The sequence below is a fragment of the Halichoerus grypus genome, chromosome 4 (assembly GCF_964656455.1).
Source record: "Halichoerus grypus chromosome 4, mHalGry1.hap1.1, whole genome shotgun sequence".
Lineage (NCBI taxonomy): Eukaryota > Metazoa > Chordata > Mammalia > Carnivora > Phocidae > Halichoerus > Halichoerus grypus.
Window position 1 is genome coordinate 139,047,633 of NC_135715.1, and position 16,631 is coordinate 139,064,263.

Below are 16,631 nucleotides of genomic sequence, written 5' to 3' on the forward strand. Positions count from 1 at the left end.
AAGAGAGAGAAGTGTGTGGGTAATACAATTGGACATTTATCTGAAAGTCACAGGTAAGGAACAGTGGAAAATCTCCCATGGCAGGTATTCAGCAATGTCCCGGCACAGCCCAAGAGGAAGGAGTTTGGAGACAAATGCAAACTAAAGAAATACCTGATTAACCTTTCACTGACTCTGAGCCACGTGATGAGCAGTGAGCCTTCTTAGAGTGATGGCTTTAGAAGAAGATGTTAAATTTAACCTCTGGCGCAATGATAAATTGACAATAAAAAATTCAATGGCTTGGTAATTACCAATCACTTTGGACATCGGCAACATTTTTCAGTTCTGTCACTGCGCATTGGCACAAAAGCTTCAGCTGAAATTCTCTCGATCTTCCTCTTTTTAACTTTGTTTTCATGATGCAGATTAAATCTGCCACCCTATTACTGATTCATTTTCCTAATTTTTCATGTCTGCACCATGCCCCAGCTGCACCAGACTGATAATTGTGGAGCCCAGCCCTGATGATTAACATCAGAAGAATTAATTATGCCTGCCATTAAAATTCCGGGTTGCACATGGTGATCAAGAAAAATTAAGTTTCTCCAGGCCTCTAAATCATTTCACCTTTACAGGGAAGGAGAGTGCTTGGACAGCCAGGCTGCAGCCTGCCTTCCTGCCGAGGTCGAAACCACATGCCCTTTGTGTAATTCAACAAATGCCTTCCCAGTTATTTTTTCCAGGATTTGGACGAAAGGATTTAACGCTTAGAAAATAAAAGAAACCTGAAAGATACTCTCTATCCCTGCTTGGAGAGGGAAGAAGAATAGTTTTTCAGAGGCTCAGCTGCTGTTTCTGAAATATCTGTTATTCTAATTTGTAGATGAACGCATCCTGTGGAAAAAAGAAATGTACGACCCTTGGAAACAGTTGATGAAATGGGGGTGGAGAGGGCTCTAGCTTTACAATCGTTATAAATGAGACGAAAGGAAATGTTCATTCAAGTAGGTAAAGACAGGGACATTTCTTGGAAGTAAATTGATAACAGAATAAAAACAGATTCTTCAGATCTTTAGGCTAAATAATAATGAGTAAAGGAAGCCTGTTGACTGACGCATTTCCAAAATGATTGTTGCGTGAGAAACTCAGAATGTATTCAGTCTAGCCTAAGGTACGAAATTTACTAGAGCTATAAAGAGTAAGATAATATGCATTTATCATGTTCTTTTTCTACTCTATGTTCCATTTTTAAATTACCATAATAATGTATATTATAGGCATGGCTTTAGAAGACTACAAAGGGAGTCATATTTTGATGAACGGATGTAAATATCTTATACCAAATGGTAAATCTCTTGTTCACCTCTATGCAAAGAGTATGCATAAGCTATGCATCATATCTGTTTCATTTATTATATTTAAGAAGTGATATCACAAGACAACTATTTCAATGCAGATATTCTTGTCAGTTTTTATTGGCAGTAAATTTACAGAGTCATGTTAACCATCTGCCCATCCCAGGTGAGGTAGAGGGAGGGGGGATAAGGAACAGTGAAAAATTAATTCTACCTTTCTAAAAACTGTACTAGAAAATTCTAGAAGCTTATATATTTTGAAGTTGGCTCATCTTCACAAAAAAAAAAAGAAAACCTCTTGGGTTTAGTGACATGATAAAATCCCACGCTTAATGATTTAGTAGCTTAAACTGAATATTTCTTATATTTTTTTGACTGCCTTCTGTACTAATTACCCAGGATCATTTAATAACACAATTTCACAAGTGACAAGTTCTGTATGCAGGGCTGACTGCAAATGTGTTCATCTTCTAAGCATTTTTCGAAGATGATGTAACTAGAAAACTAGAAAAGTCTGTTGAAATTCCAAATTTGAAAAGTCATAAAATCTTTTTAGAGGACCGAAAGGACAGATGAGGTAAAAGCAGCAACTACTTGAACTCCTCAAACACTTCCTGGAGGCACACAGAACTGACCGTTTAGTCTCCATTTTCCTCATAATATAGAAATCCACCGGGAGGTCTGGAAACAGAAGGAAAAGCTGCCCCCCAAAGAGTCACATCTCCAAATCAAATAAATTAGATTTTAAAATACAGAGCAAATAATAAAGTGTATTCTGTCTTTCAATAGCAAACAAATTAAAGGTACAAGAAGTAAAAAGTGATGGGAGAATATGAAGCAGCAGGGGAAAGAAAGAAAGAAAAGAAGGTAGGAAGGAAGGAAGAGAGGAAGAAAACAGGGAGGTGAGCAGCCTGCAAAAACATACATAAGTCACATAAACACCAAGATTGTTGATGTAAAAATATATAACACTACAACGTTCTGATGATCAAGGAATATAACTCGGGAAAATAAAAAAAGTAACATAGGAATCAAGCAGCAGAGAAATACCTAATGCTAATGTCACTATAGAAGGAAATCAAGATGGTGGCTCAGGGGAAATGTCTGGATTTTTCTTATAGGTTTTATAAGAAGCAGTAGATGTGGGGGGTGGGGGAGGAAACACACCCAGGTGCAAAAAACAATTAGAAAATAGATGAAAGGCTTCCTGTAACCATACTGAATAATAAGAGTGGGACAAAAAAGATGCAAAGATTTCCCAACTGCATTTATTTTCCCTTTCAAATAGACTAATTTCCTAGTAAATCCTAAATAAACAGACCCTTACATTATTCCTCTTTAGATGGTGTAAGAGAGAAATTTGGATGACATAAATAAATTTTGTGTTTGTTTACAGTATCAGCTCTCATGTTCTGTTTGTCTTTATTGTCACAACTGATATTTACCATGCAAGGACACAGGAGCATGAGGGCATGTGCACACACACACGTGTGTGTGTGTGTGTATGTACTCTTATGAATGAAAATGTTTTACAGTGTTCCTTTAGATTTGGGGGCAGCAGGCAGATAATTATTCTGATTCAGGAGACCACAACAACCTATAAAATCAAGCATGGATATGTAGGGTCTTCAGTCTAAGTAAACAGAACTTAACACAAAATGAATCTGGCACATGATTTAATGAAATACAGAATCAAAATAGTGCTGTTCCCCAATTAGGCAAGAATACTAAGCAGTTCACATAAACTAATACAATTTGTATTTTTAGTAACCAGTCAAATAAAATGTTTAGGTTTTTTTCTACTTTGTCATTTCCTCAATGTTGTCATAACCAATATCAGTGAATGAGAACTGTAGTGAGTAGCAGGGGTCCTCTCAGCGGTGGGGGGAGGGAGGGTGTCCTCTGCAGTTCAGGTAGTACACTGCTTCCGGATGGGATGCAACTAAAACAATGTCACAAAGCATTCTTGCCAAAATTGTTTAAACTGAATCTAATCAACCTCGAGCTCTAACTCCCAGTACCTACGAAATACAGAGGCTAGAGGAAAAAGCCAAATGACACCAGAAGGGAACAAACAAATCTGGAAAGTAGAATGTCCTACAGAAAAGCTAGTTGGGTCTCTTCAACATGTTAATTTCAAGGAGAATTAAACAAGCTTGGGGAGGGGAGCTTTGATTAAGGGACACCGTAAATGCATGCAGTGCAATACATTCTGGCTTGAACAAAGTAACTTAAGAGACATTCTGAGAAGATAGTGAAAATCAGAATATGGGCTGGATGTTCAATGATATTAGAGAAGTGTTAATTTCATTAGGTATGATGATGCTATTGTGGTTATGTAGGAAAATGTCATTATCATTCTATGCATGCATTCTGGAATGTTTAGAGTGAAATATCCATAACTTTAAAAGAGCTCAGAAAAAGAAGAAAGAAATACAGCAAATTTTTAGGTAGAAATGTTGTTCATTATACTATCCTCTCTACTTTTCTGTATGTTTAGAAATTGTTCATAATAAAGTGCCTTTGTGGGGGTGGGGCATATTGGGAGGTAGATTCCACAAAAGATTATTGGATCTGAGTAATAACTAAATTGAAGTAGTTGTGAGTATGTTCAAAGTAAAGTCAAGGTAGAGTCAGCCCAAGCCACTGGAAGTCATTTGAGGTATCAGAGGAGTCTATAATGGGTCAGAGAATTACTGATCGGTAAAATTTTTTCACTTGGAGGTTCTTCAGTTATCACCTAGTCCAACTTAACATTTTGCAGAAGAGGGAAGAGAAATCAACATAAGTTGCTCAGCCTGTCGGGCACACTAGAAGGGGAATCAATCCTCTCAATTTTCAGCCTACCCCTTCTACTCCATCTTATTCTAGACCGAAGATTCCATGATTCTACCTTTTCACAACAATAGGGACAAATTATACTTCCGTGTGTTTTGTAGTCTTTGGCATACTTTTCAAACATTATTTCTTTTAACTCTTCCTAGGAGATGGATCGTTTTACAGATAAGGAAACTGAGGTGCTAACTTGCCTAGTGTCATAGAGGGAAAAGCTTGAGGTACAATCAAAGCATGTCAGAACTAGCTCTGTGTTCTTCATCCTTCTGTAGACAGCACCTATACTTGTAAAATGACAAGATCTGATTCCCCAACAGCCTGTCCCCTTAGGGGACAATACTTGCAGCAGCAAGTTTCATATGATCTTTACTTGCAATAAAAGTCAAATGCCTAACACTAGCTAACAATCCAAAGAAGGTAACTGGCTAAACCAATGGTTCTCACCTCGGGCTGCACGGCATCGACTCTAGAGGAGAGTCAGATACTCTGGGTTTTCTAAAAGTGCCCTGGTGGGGGTGGGGGTAATTCTGATATGCAGCCATGGTTTAAAAACTCTGAGATATGTTACCACCATCCTAGTGCATAGCCTCTTGGTGGTCTAACTTGATTCAGGGATAGAATTTGGAAATCTGAGGAAATGAATGACATGATACAACATGGATGAACCTTGAAAACATTGTGCTAAGTGAAAGAAGCCATTCACAAAGGACCACATATTGCATGATTCTGTTTATAACATCGTATGTCCAAAATACGCAAATCTATCAACATAGAAAGTAGATTGGTAGTTGCCTAGGGTAGGGGTATGGGTGACTTGGAGTGATGGCTAAGGGGTGTAGGGTTAGTTTTGGGGCAATGAAATGTTCTAAAGTTGATTGTGGTGATGGATGCACAAGTCTGTGAATATACTAAAAACCATCACACACTTTAAATGGGGGAAATGTATGGTATGTGAATTAAATCTCAATAAAGTTGTTTTTTAAAAGTGAACAAACTGCATGTCTACACAATCCCCCATATTAACCATTTCTGTCCCCCTCTCTTTTTGAGAAAAGCTAAGTGTGTGCATTCATTCACATCTGCAAGTATTCACTGACCACCTTCTATATGGCAGGCTCTGTTCAAGGAGTGGGAGATAGAACAACAAACATGGCATACAACAATACTGTCCTCATGGCACTTACATTCTAAAGGAGGAAGAAAGACAATAAATAATTAAATAAATTAGGAAAATAATTTCAGATTAGGAGATAAAGCAAGTAAAACTAGATGAAGTAATAAGTGTGTGGACTAGGGGTGCAGGCCACTTTATATCAGGGTAACGGTATCTTTGGGGAGGTGACACTTGAGCTGAGGCTGGAATGACAAGAAGTAGCAAACCATGCAAAGATCTGGGGGCTGAACACGGACAAATGCCTTGAAGCAATAACAAGGCTGACATCTTCCAAGAAGGAAAAGAAGGCCAGAATGGCTGGCACCAGGTAAACAAGGCAGAAGTGCAGGATGAGTTGAGGGGGTTGGCATCCAATTTTTAGTATATTCACAGACTTGTGCATCCATCACCACAATCAACTTTAGAACATTTCATTGCCCCAAAACTAACCCTACATAGGGCCTGCTAGTTTGGGTGATTACACAGTATGTGTCTAAACCAGAATATACTCGAGGATGAAAGAAGATGCTTTATGAGTTACACAGAACATAGGAACTGGCTCCTGGAGGGCAGGGTGTGTCTGCGTAGGACTCTGTACCCCCGGGGGACTACCTCAGGGCCCCATGCATAGTACATGCTCAGCGCACTATGCCACGGAAGGAGCGATGTTCTATCTCCTGGTCTGAAGCAGCTTGCCAGCTGATGGGGCCAATGCCTCCAGAAGTGCACAGGACATGTTTTCAGGAGAAAAGCTCTCTCCTGACTGGTTCCCACACACTCCTCATCCCTTGCCTTGTTTTAGAAGCGTGTTATATTCTCATTCTCAGGCACTGGTGTTGTTTTAAAACCCAAAGTAACATTTATCAGGAAGTCCTACACCTAAATCCATGCTTGTCTCACTGACTAACCATCCTTTTTCAATGCAAAATGTCTGCATCCTCTGGTAGCCTGGCATGACCATGTCCTTGGAGTGACCTTAAGAAGTAGATGTGGGAATGCCATCTTCAAAAAATGATTTTGTATTACCATCTGTGATTATGGACAGAAGCATATTTTGGTGTGTTCTACTCAATATAAAAACAAATCCATTACTTTTTTCTTTTTTTAATTAGTGATTTTTTTTAACTCAGTGATAACCAAAGATTAATGGCCATTATTACTTTTTGTTTATATCCTTTAAAACTTTTCTCTATTTGTACCTTTTCTATATGTATGAATACAGAGTTTAATTATTTTTTGGAAAAGTGGGAGCATAAATACAGTTTCCTAGCCCCCCCCTTTTTTTCCATTTAACACACGGGGTTTATTTTTCCATGTTAATAAATACAGATTTACATTATCATTTTTAAAGCCTGTAGGTAATCTGTGGTATCATACCATTAGTTATTGAACCAGCCACTATTAGCAGTAATTTAGACTGATTTCAATTTTGGTTATAAACAATGCTGTGATGAATACCCTCATGCACACATTTGTATGCATTTGTCCAAGTATTCCCTGCAAATAAATTTCCAGAAGTGGAATTCTTGAACCAAGGGGTATACATATCTTTAAGTCTGACATTTTGCTAAATTGCCCACAAAATATGTTAGACCAATTTTTATCACTATCAGAAGTTTATAAGAATGTATGTTTCTCTATTTTCCTATTAGCATTGAGTATTTTCAATACTCATTCATTTCATAAGAGAAAATACCTACTGCTGTTTTAATGTGTAGTTCTTTGATATTCATGAGCTTTAATATTCTTTCACATATTTTTTGCCATTTGTATTTTTTGTATTGTTATGTTTACATTCTTATTAATTTGTAGGAGCTCTTTATATATTAGGGATGTAATCCTCTTATCATATGTTGTGAATATTTTTTTCCAGTTTGTCTTTATCTTTACCTTTGTTTATGGGGTTGTGTTTTTGTTTTTCATGTGGTTAAATTACCAGTCTTCTCCTCCATGTCCTTTGCTTTGATGGCATGCAATTTTAGTATTTTTAGGAGCACCTGGGTGGCTCAGTCGTTAAGCATCTGCCTTCGGTTCAGGTCATGATCCCAGGGTTCTGGGATCAAGCCTCACATAGGGCTCCCTGCTCCGTGGGAAGCCTGCTTCTCTCTCTCCCACTCCCCCTGCTTGTGTTCCCTCTCTGGCTATGTCTCTCTGTCAAATAAATAAATAAAATCTTTAAAAAAAAAATTTAGTATTTTTAATGTAGTTTATAAGATTTAAGATGGATTGTTCTTATTGTTGACAATAAAAAGTCACCTGGAAACCAAATCAGAACTTCAAAAAATATATTTTATATTACTTATTACACAACATAGTCCTTATCACTACTAGAAAAAAAAATGTAAGACTAAAGTTAACATATTTATCAATATTTTTGAAAGGAAAAATCTATCTTTTCAAAATCCTCTCTGTGCCAATTAGCAGGTGATACTTTACGTATTCCATATTTATTACCTGAAATAACATAATCCCAATAGAAAACTTTAATTTGGTCAGAAAACGATTTTACAAGCTGTTGCAGAATATGGATGCAAGTATCACAGCTTCAAACTGTGAGGAGAGATCCAGCCAGAACTTGGCTAGAAATGTTTCAATAATGACCTCACATGGGATAAAACAACTGAAAATCATTCACTCTCATTGACAAGTGAAGCATTCTAGAAAAGTTCCTCTTTCCTTTCCTGGAGACGCTACATAGGAAGCCCAAAGTTCATGAAGGAGAGAGTGACAATAATGCCGTAGCCTGATGGATGATCTCCACACATGCCCATGCCCTTCACTAATAAAGGTCCTCCAGGCCTTCCTTTGACATGTTCATCTAGACCCCTGGGCAGTAGAACACAGCCAGCTTTTAAATACTCAAATTCCTTCTAATTTCGTAATGCCTGTTCAGCTCCCTTTAAATTCTGCAAAAAATAGTCTTCTCAATGGGTTGTAAAATAATGAATTTATGAAAGCCAACAACAACTGAAAATTTTCTGTTTTAAATAGAGAAAATTAACAATAACAACAATAATGAAATAATTTGGGCAGCATGAGTCAAAAGAACCATTCCCTGTGACAAAAACAGCTGTGCAAGATAAATCTTCATTTTCATCTCTTGAGAATATAAAAAAAATTTATAGCTCTCTTCTCTTTCTTTGTATTCTACTAAGTGCTGTAAAAAAAAAAGTTAATTAGTAAGAGTCTCATAGTCACCACTTTTACAACTGCACCTTCAGCTGAGGAAGAAACAAACGCCCTGGCAACCCTTCTCTTCTTGGTCGGTGACTTTTTTGTTTTTTTGTTTTTAAAGATTTTATTTATTTATTTGACAGAGAGAGACACAGCGAGAGAGGGAACACAAGCAGGGGGAGTGGGAGAGGGAGAAGCAGGCTTCCCACTACTGAGCAGGGAGCCTGATGCAGGGCTCGGTCCTGGGATCATGACCTGAGCCAAAGGCAGACGCTTAACCGACTGAGCCACCCAGGCGCCCCATGGTCAGTGACTGTTAAATGAAACGGAGTTGTGGGCCAGGGGACACGGGGCACCCACAAAAACCAGAGACAGAGTCCCTGATACAAAGAACTCCTCATCCGTAAGGACGGGTGGAGGGACTCAAATGGGAAATAATGATATGACAGCAAATATGAGGAACAGGCAAAGCTTAGGAAAGAACAAGTAAGCACAGGCTGCGGCTTAAAGGCTCACCAGAGAAAACAGAAGCTGAGCGGGACGCTAAAGACTGCGCTGGCTGAAAGGAAGAAGAGACACTGGCCAAGGAGGAAAGAAGCCAACAGCTTCCACGAGAGCAGAGAGGTACATATGGTACAAACAGGATTTGCTTGGGGAGCCACTGAGTGCTCTATGACAGAAAGAAAAGACAAATGTTGTACCACAGGGGAAGGAACTGAAAATACGACAGGGAAATGCAGGAAGTATTTAAGACCTCCAGGACGGAGTTTCATCAGGGCTGAGCAGACTATGCCCACCCACCTCCCCACTTTCCAGAGTCATAAACAGGAAGTTTGGTTGATAAGGCAGAAGCTGCTCATAGAGCCTGGGGGCAGGCAGAAGACTGTGCTGCAATACTGTGTCTCTCTCCCTTTTCCACTCCCATTATATCTAGATGATTACCATATACAGGGATGCTCCCCAAAATAATTTGAGAATGAAGAAACAATGAATCTATAAACTAATGAACAAGCAAACGTGATGAGAATTTTTTCCAGGAGCTTGTTATATCTGGATACGAACTACTGGGGATTTCAGGGAAGGGAAGAAAAAATGGTGAGAGAAAGGAAAACTAGCTATTAAAATACTGCAGAATATCAATTATAAAATGATAAAGGCCTAGATTTAGGAGACAGAAATAGGAATAAAAACACAGACATTAATTTGAGAAAATGATGGTGAGTTATCGAGTGGTTTTAACTCCCTGCTATTCCCATCTTACAGCCAGGTCAAGTTTTAAGTGGTCCAATCAAATATTATACTCATTCATTCAAATGGAAAGTATCTATTGAGCACCAAGCAGTCCTCCGGCTCCAGGGGCCAAAGTGAAATTCAAATTTATTTTCTTCAAATTTCTGACTTGATGACATAAAGCCCTGAACCCTGGCAGCTAACGACTCATGTGCAATTGGCCATTATCACAATAACCATCCCTGATTACCAAAATAACCTGGCATTTATTAGGAGAAAGGTTTGAAAGAGTACATTTTAAGGCTGAGCAGCATCGAGGCAGTCCCAACTGTGTATATATTGGAAACATTAAACAAGCAATTAAGCACTTCATCTGCAATCATTCCACATTATTTATCCAGGTGAGACAGAGTCCCAACCAGATATAATATTGTTTTAGGAAGCATGAATTTGGCTAAGATTTTTAAGATAGAAAAAATCTGCACAACCATTATATATGGATCATGAGTCAAAAATTCTCTAAATCCACATTTGAAGATACAGCTTAAATTTGATGCTCTTTCTACCACTGACCTCTGCCTCCAGCCTCTACCACCAATCACACGTCCTCTTATACATTTATATCAAGATTAGATGTCCCAAAACATCATTCAGCAAATCATTCCTCAGGGGAATAAAGTTCAATGATTCCTTCCTCAGTCTTCTTTCCCTCTCCCCTTTCTTCCCCTCTTCCTTTCTTACGTATCAAGTGTCTATTATTCATCAGGCATGCTGGGACCTCCCACAGTGAACGTAACAGACATAGTCCAATGATCTTTGGAGGGTCCCCTTGACTACAGCCAGCCATTCCAAGCCCTCCAAAGTAGAACCCCAACTCCCCAAGGCTGATCTCCCAATTACTTCCACATACCACTCAAACCTCCAAATCAGACCAACAGAACTACGAATTTAACTTTGAATACCTGGAATTTGTTTTTGTCTTCCACCCCACCGTCTTTCACCACCCCCTTATAATGCCACTCCCCAGTCTGACATAGTCTGACCTGGGTTCAAATTCTTAGTACATTCTTCTATCTGTAGGATCTTAAACAAGTCACTTAACTTCTAGGAGCCTCAACTTCTTCATCAGGTAAATGAAAATAATAATACCTACATTTCTGGAATGTTGAAAGGATTAAATGTGACCATGTGTGGGAAAGAATTCAGTAAGAGGCTTTGTGATGATTTTCTTGGACCACCCCAGCTAGAAGTGAGCTCTCCTCCTAAATTCAGAGCATGGTTATACCACCGCACTTTTGAGCCACTTCCAATTATTAGTTATCTCTCTGTGTCTATCTTCACTTCCTACTTAGGACCAGAGACTGGGAAAAACTTCTTTATGGCTGATAACCTGAGATGGAGCCTGACAAATACCTCGTCCTATTGTGGAGGAAGGAGAGAGGCATGGTTAATGACCCGTGGTACCTCATAGTTGGCATTGGTAGTTTAGTTTAAAGATTCTGCTGAATTTGGAGAATCATCCAACACTCAGATTGTTCCTCTGAGCTTTGGATAATAATGCAAATGGGGAGTTCTCCTCGGAATGACTTGCCTCTTTTATTTCTGTTGTTACCCAGTTTAAACCCAAATGCAGAGACTGAAAAATATTCATACTTACTTTCCACCTAATTTCACATTGGTCTCCATATTCAGTGGCCACAAAACAGTTGTAAAGATCAAACCAGAAAGAATATGTCTGGAATTCAACCAACAGGCCATCAGAACACGAACTTAGCCAGAAAGTTGAAAGGTTAATGAAGAGTCAAACCAATACTATAACCCTTCACTGGCACTCTAAGACAATGACTAGCACCCTCACAAGAGTAAATCACAAGCCTGTGCCTTCAAAGAAATAACTGATGCTGAAGGACTCATTTTCCTAGGCCACTGTCATGGCCAAACTTGCTCTTATTCCTGAGCAAATGCAACTTCAGGAAACCTTCTTTGAACCTCCTTCAAGAAGCTTCAAACTACTTTACGGAATCACTGCACTAGCCAATAGCCCCCTGCTTCTGCAGAAGTAATTTATGGCTCCCTAAATCAAGCACCTTCTACTGTTCAATAAAACTCTTTCCTGAATTATAACAGTAACCATAATTAACTTCACCCAGACTGGGCAACATGCAGCCCAAAGCTCTCAATGGCCCCCAGGCATTATTTCAGAGAGGGCAGGAGCTCCTGGCTACCCCACCTAATGCCTCACTGACCCCCTATGTGGTTCTCCCCCCAGAGCCAGAAATCTGGAGATAATCCACAATAGGAACAAGCGGCCTATTTGGATCAAACTCTAGGATTATCTTGCTCCTTCTCTGATAAATGGACATAACCACTTTCCAAGAGACTGAAGAACGGCCAAAAGGAATCTTTCAAAATATACATTTATTTAACAATGATATAAGCTCTTCTGAGTTATTATTGCTTCACATGGAAAAAACCCAAGCCTTTCCCAAGAAAGAATTCAGATAGACAATGCAGGTAACTGGGACTAAGGGATAGAAACAGGTTGGCAAATTCTCAGGACACATTTGGATGTAATTGCTCATTCCTTTTTTTTTTTTTTTTTTTTTTCAAGAAAAGCCCCAGCGACAGGGAAGGAACCCCTCCTTGCCCCTTTCCAGTAAATTCTCCTCATAGCACGTTGTACCTCCCCAGAGACACTTAGAGACTGCCATTCATTTAATTGCTTGAAAAGCCCAAACCAAACAAGAGTCGCTGGAGCTTGGCCCTCTGTTTGTTGGCTGTCTGCAGATTTACAATTTAGCACCATGTGGATCTTCAGGGCCAAAGTGTTAGAATTCTGAGGGCCTCATTCCACCTCTCAAAATACAATGGGCAAGGGCGGAAAAGCTTCAAAGTCCCCAGAAGGCACCAAACCCAATTACATTGCAACACATGTGTGCAGCCCTTTAGGCTGCTCATTAACATTTGGAAAATTCTTCTGGTAAATGTCCTCCCATCCAATTTAGGCTCCTTTTCCCTTCTCTCTACCACCCTCATTTCATGGACAGGCAACAGTAATGAGCTATTTACACGTAACTCTTTAAACAAAGAATGTCATCACTTAAGAATACAAGAGAGCGGTACATGTTGTGTATGTCTACAAACTGCAGTTGCTGTCTGTTAGAGTTTGTAGCAACTTTTAAATCTGTCATCACGGCATGAATTTCATACTAAGCTCCTTCCCGGTGCTTGAGCCAGGAAGCAAAGGGGGAACAGGCTGTATCATTTATGGGCAGATTGGTATTGGGTCAAGTGTGACATCACACTCTGCTCCCACCATAATGAGGTGAAAGGCAAGGCAGCAACAACATGGCACTTTGTTTATTGGGGAAATTTAAGTGGGGCTGTATTTCAGCTTATGATAAAACTGAAACAAAGAATATAGATTACAAGATTTTTAATAGCTCCAAACAATAGGAGAGTGAAAAAGAGGGGAGCCCTATAGGACTTAGTAAAAAATGCAAAAAGTCAAAGGATCAATGTAGGCTCCAGATAGGCTCGTCCCTTGGCATTTGTCCTGGGCACATTTGCTCAACTAAAACATTAGCACATCAGCCAAGTGTCTAATTTTTGTTTCTTTCCCATGGTTAATATTTTAAAGCAGGAAGGAAAACCAGACCTAAAATGTGTGTGTGTGTGTGTGTGTGTGTGTGTGTGTGTCTGTTTAAAATATCCCATGTTTAATACTCTGGCAGGTCTCTACCATGATCAAAAATTTTCTATTCAACAAAAAACAGAATCCGACCTATAAATACAGAGAACAAACTGATGGTTACCAGAGGAGACAGGGGTGGGGGATGCGCAAAATAGGTGAAGGGGAATGGGAGATACAGAACTCCAGTTACAGAATGAATAAGTCATGGGAATAAAAGGCACAGCATAGGGAATATAGATGATATTGTAATAGTGTTGTATGGTGACAGATACAAGCTTGTGTTTGTGGTGAGCACAGTATAATGTAGAGATGTTGAATCATGGAGTGCTTGGGTGGCTCAGTCAGTTAAGTGTCTGCCTTCGGCTCAGGTCATGATCGCAGGGTCCTGGGATTGAGCCCCACATTGGGCTCTCTGCTCAGCAGAGAGTCTGCTTCTCCCTCTCCCTCTGCCACTCCCCCTCTACTCATGCTCTCTCTCTCTACTTGCTCTCTCTCAAATAAATAAATAAAATCTTTAAAAAAAAAAAAACGACAAGGCACAGTGAAATTAGAACCCTCAGCTAAGCACAGGTATTCACATCAACCCAGAAGCAGCAGCCATTAAATTCACCTAAAATTGTTTCATCTTCCACTGAAAGAACTCTACATACAAACTTTTCCTGTATATCAAGAAAGCAAAAGCCTGAGCTGCTCCTGTTGGGAGGGGACCTAAGGTCCCACTCAAGTGAGAAAGACACAACGCTTTGTACCACCGAGGTCGCATGAAATCCTCTGGAGGAGCTTAGTTTTCAAATTGCTCTAAATAGTCCTACTTAATTTAAGTGAGAAATTTGTTTTTTAAGAGAAAACATCCCATTGTAGGACTAAAAATCTACAACTACTCTTTTGTCCTTAATTTTTCAGCTCTAATCAGACACACCCTAGCAGAATTGGGCCTAAATTTTACCAAACCTTTCCAAGAATAATGGCACCTCCCATAACGCCATTGTGAAGATTAAATGACATGTGAAGTACTTAGTAGAAAACCAGCACATGGCAAATGCTCAATAAGTTAGCTGTTGACAAAATAATAATTATATAATGAGGAGAAGATGGTAATAACAATTATATTATACAATAAGCATATATTACATCATAATCGTTCTTGGTAGGAGCTCATTGCCTAGTATTATCCAAATTCACAGTCCTTCCTCTAGTTCATTCTATTTTAAGACCCTAGTATTTTTCAATCTTCCTACCTGTGGGGAAAAAGCAGTGGAGAAAGAGAAAGACAATGGAAACAAAATGCCGAGACAGCCAATCACTCAGCAAAGCCCCCACCCCATGTGCATACAATCAGCACCAGCTGTAGTCCAATTAAACTTAATCTAGTCACATGCTCATGTGCTCCTCAGAAATTAGAGGAAATCAATTCAAATGCTAATGAGAAAGTCCATAATTTATTATCTGCTGAGGAATGCATGTTACATTAATTTTAACTGTAAACAATTATTTTTATTGCAAGATTAATTACCCTATCTTATACAACTTCCTTTTTTCATATTCTTTTAAGGAATTAGTTTTCAGTTGCTGTTTTGTGGCTCTGTCACAGTTCTTTAGCTTGAGAAAAGTATAATTAATTTAGGGATGCTGCAAATGTTGTTTTCTATTCTTCTGCCAAAAGAAAGTGGGATAAATGGCTAGGTCAAGCATGGAGAAAAATAGCCGCAGCTTCCGGCCAGGATGAAAAGACATTAGAACTCAGAATGGAAGTGGGGAGAACCAAACAGATTTTAAAACGTGAGTTAACGTTGGTCAGTTCTGACCGCAGCACTCCCCAAAGGCTTCAACGTGCAAGGCAGTCCTCAGATTATTCCTACGCCCTGAAAGTCCATGGGAACTGCATGGGCTAGTTTTCAGAGCAAGAAAGAAACTAACCCTTTTTGCTTAAAATAGCATCAAGGTCTGGACTTCTCTGTCGGTGCTGGGTGGAGGTGACTGTTCCTTTGAGCAATCAAAATGGAATAAAAGTTTTCTGTCAGAATTCCAGTCCCTTGACAAAACTGCCCTCTCTTTGACTTGGCTCCCAAGGTGAATGAATGTTCTTACGGTGGCTTGTGGGAAATTATTCTTAAAATGGTCACTTCTCAATATGAAGCACAGGATTTCAGACAGTGAATGGCACTCACAGGGTTGAAAGTGAGTACTCTATTGTTCCTGACAAATCATTTGCCTGATTCTTAGGCTTTCTAAAAGTTTCCATCGGCAAAACTAGACTTAGCAGTTTAAAGGTAAATATTTATAAAACACCAAAATCTATTAGTTTACTTCATTGGGACTTTCTCAATTTAAACATCCAGTGAAAGCAACTGCTGGTCATCGATTAAAATTAAATTAGACTAAATTAAATCAATAAGCCTAGTTGTTGATTTCAATGGGAATTTGGTTAGAAAACAGGTAAAAGAGAATTGAGCCCAGAGACGATTCAACTGCTAATTACTTGTAAAAGTTTGGGCTTAAAGCATAATAAGCATTTGACCTAGGAAAGGAAACACAGGAAGAGATGCTGGCTAAGACGACCCTGGGCCACAGCCCTAAAGTCAGGGTTGGCCGTGACTTCCTGTCAAGGAGTTTGAATCCTAGTTAGTCCTAATGTGTTTCTCTCAACTATGGCCTGGGAGGCCATCGGGCACACACAACAATCAGCTGGGCTGTAGTAGACAGGATGAAAAACAATCTTTCCCGTGAGCGACAAGCTCTCAGCACTGCACGTTGTAAATTCAACCCAAAAAGTCGGGTTTTTGCCCTTCTTACATGCTTTCACGATTTCTGTTAAATATCTTCACAAGTCCCTACCAGGAGAGCATGTGCTACTTATCAGAATCCCATATAGTAGCTACAAAAACCAGGAACTGGTCGGAAGGGACAGGCTGCGGTGATAAAGGTTACACCTGGTTTCAATTTGATTGTCAGATGTCATAAGGGCAGGCTTATAAGACTAAACCTCACGTCTACCTCAAACCTATGGGGAATTATTGCTGATTTATTTTAGCAAAGAACGTTTCATGCTCTTGATTTCCATTCCAATTTCTCTGCTAAATAAAATAAGATATCACATGTCAAGCTACATTGTAGTGAATTATTTCAACAACCCAAAGCCATTCAAATCCACTTGAAAACTTGCCACAATGCCAAGATCTGTCACAAAGCATTAGGATTACTTACCCCC

General features: G+C 39.3%; 1 long non-coding RNA gene across 1 annotated transcript in view; it reads right to left on the reverse strand.

Moving 5' to 3' along the window:
• Positions 1 to 369, reverse strand: part of LOC144381507 (uncharacterized) — a 253,293-nt gene extending 252,924 nt beyond the window's left edge. Inside the window, exon 1 of the long non-coding RNA XR_013446769.1 lies at positions 294 to 369. This is a non-coding gene — a long non-coding RNA (uncharacterized LOC144381507). The remainder of the gene's footprint in view (positions 1 to 293) is intronic.
• Positions 370 to 16,631: the final 16,262 nt, after the last annotated feature.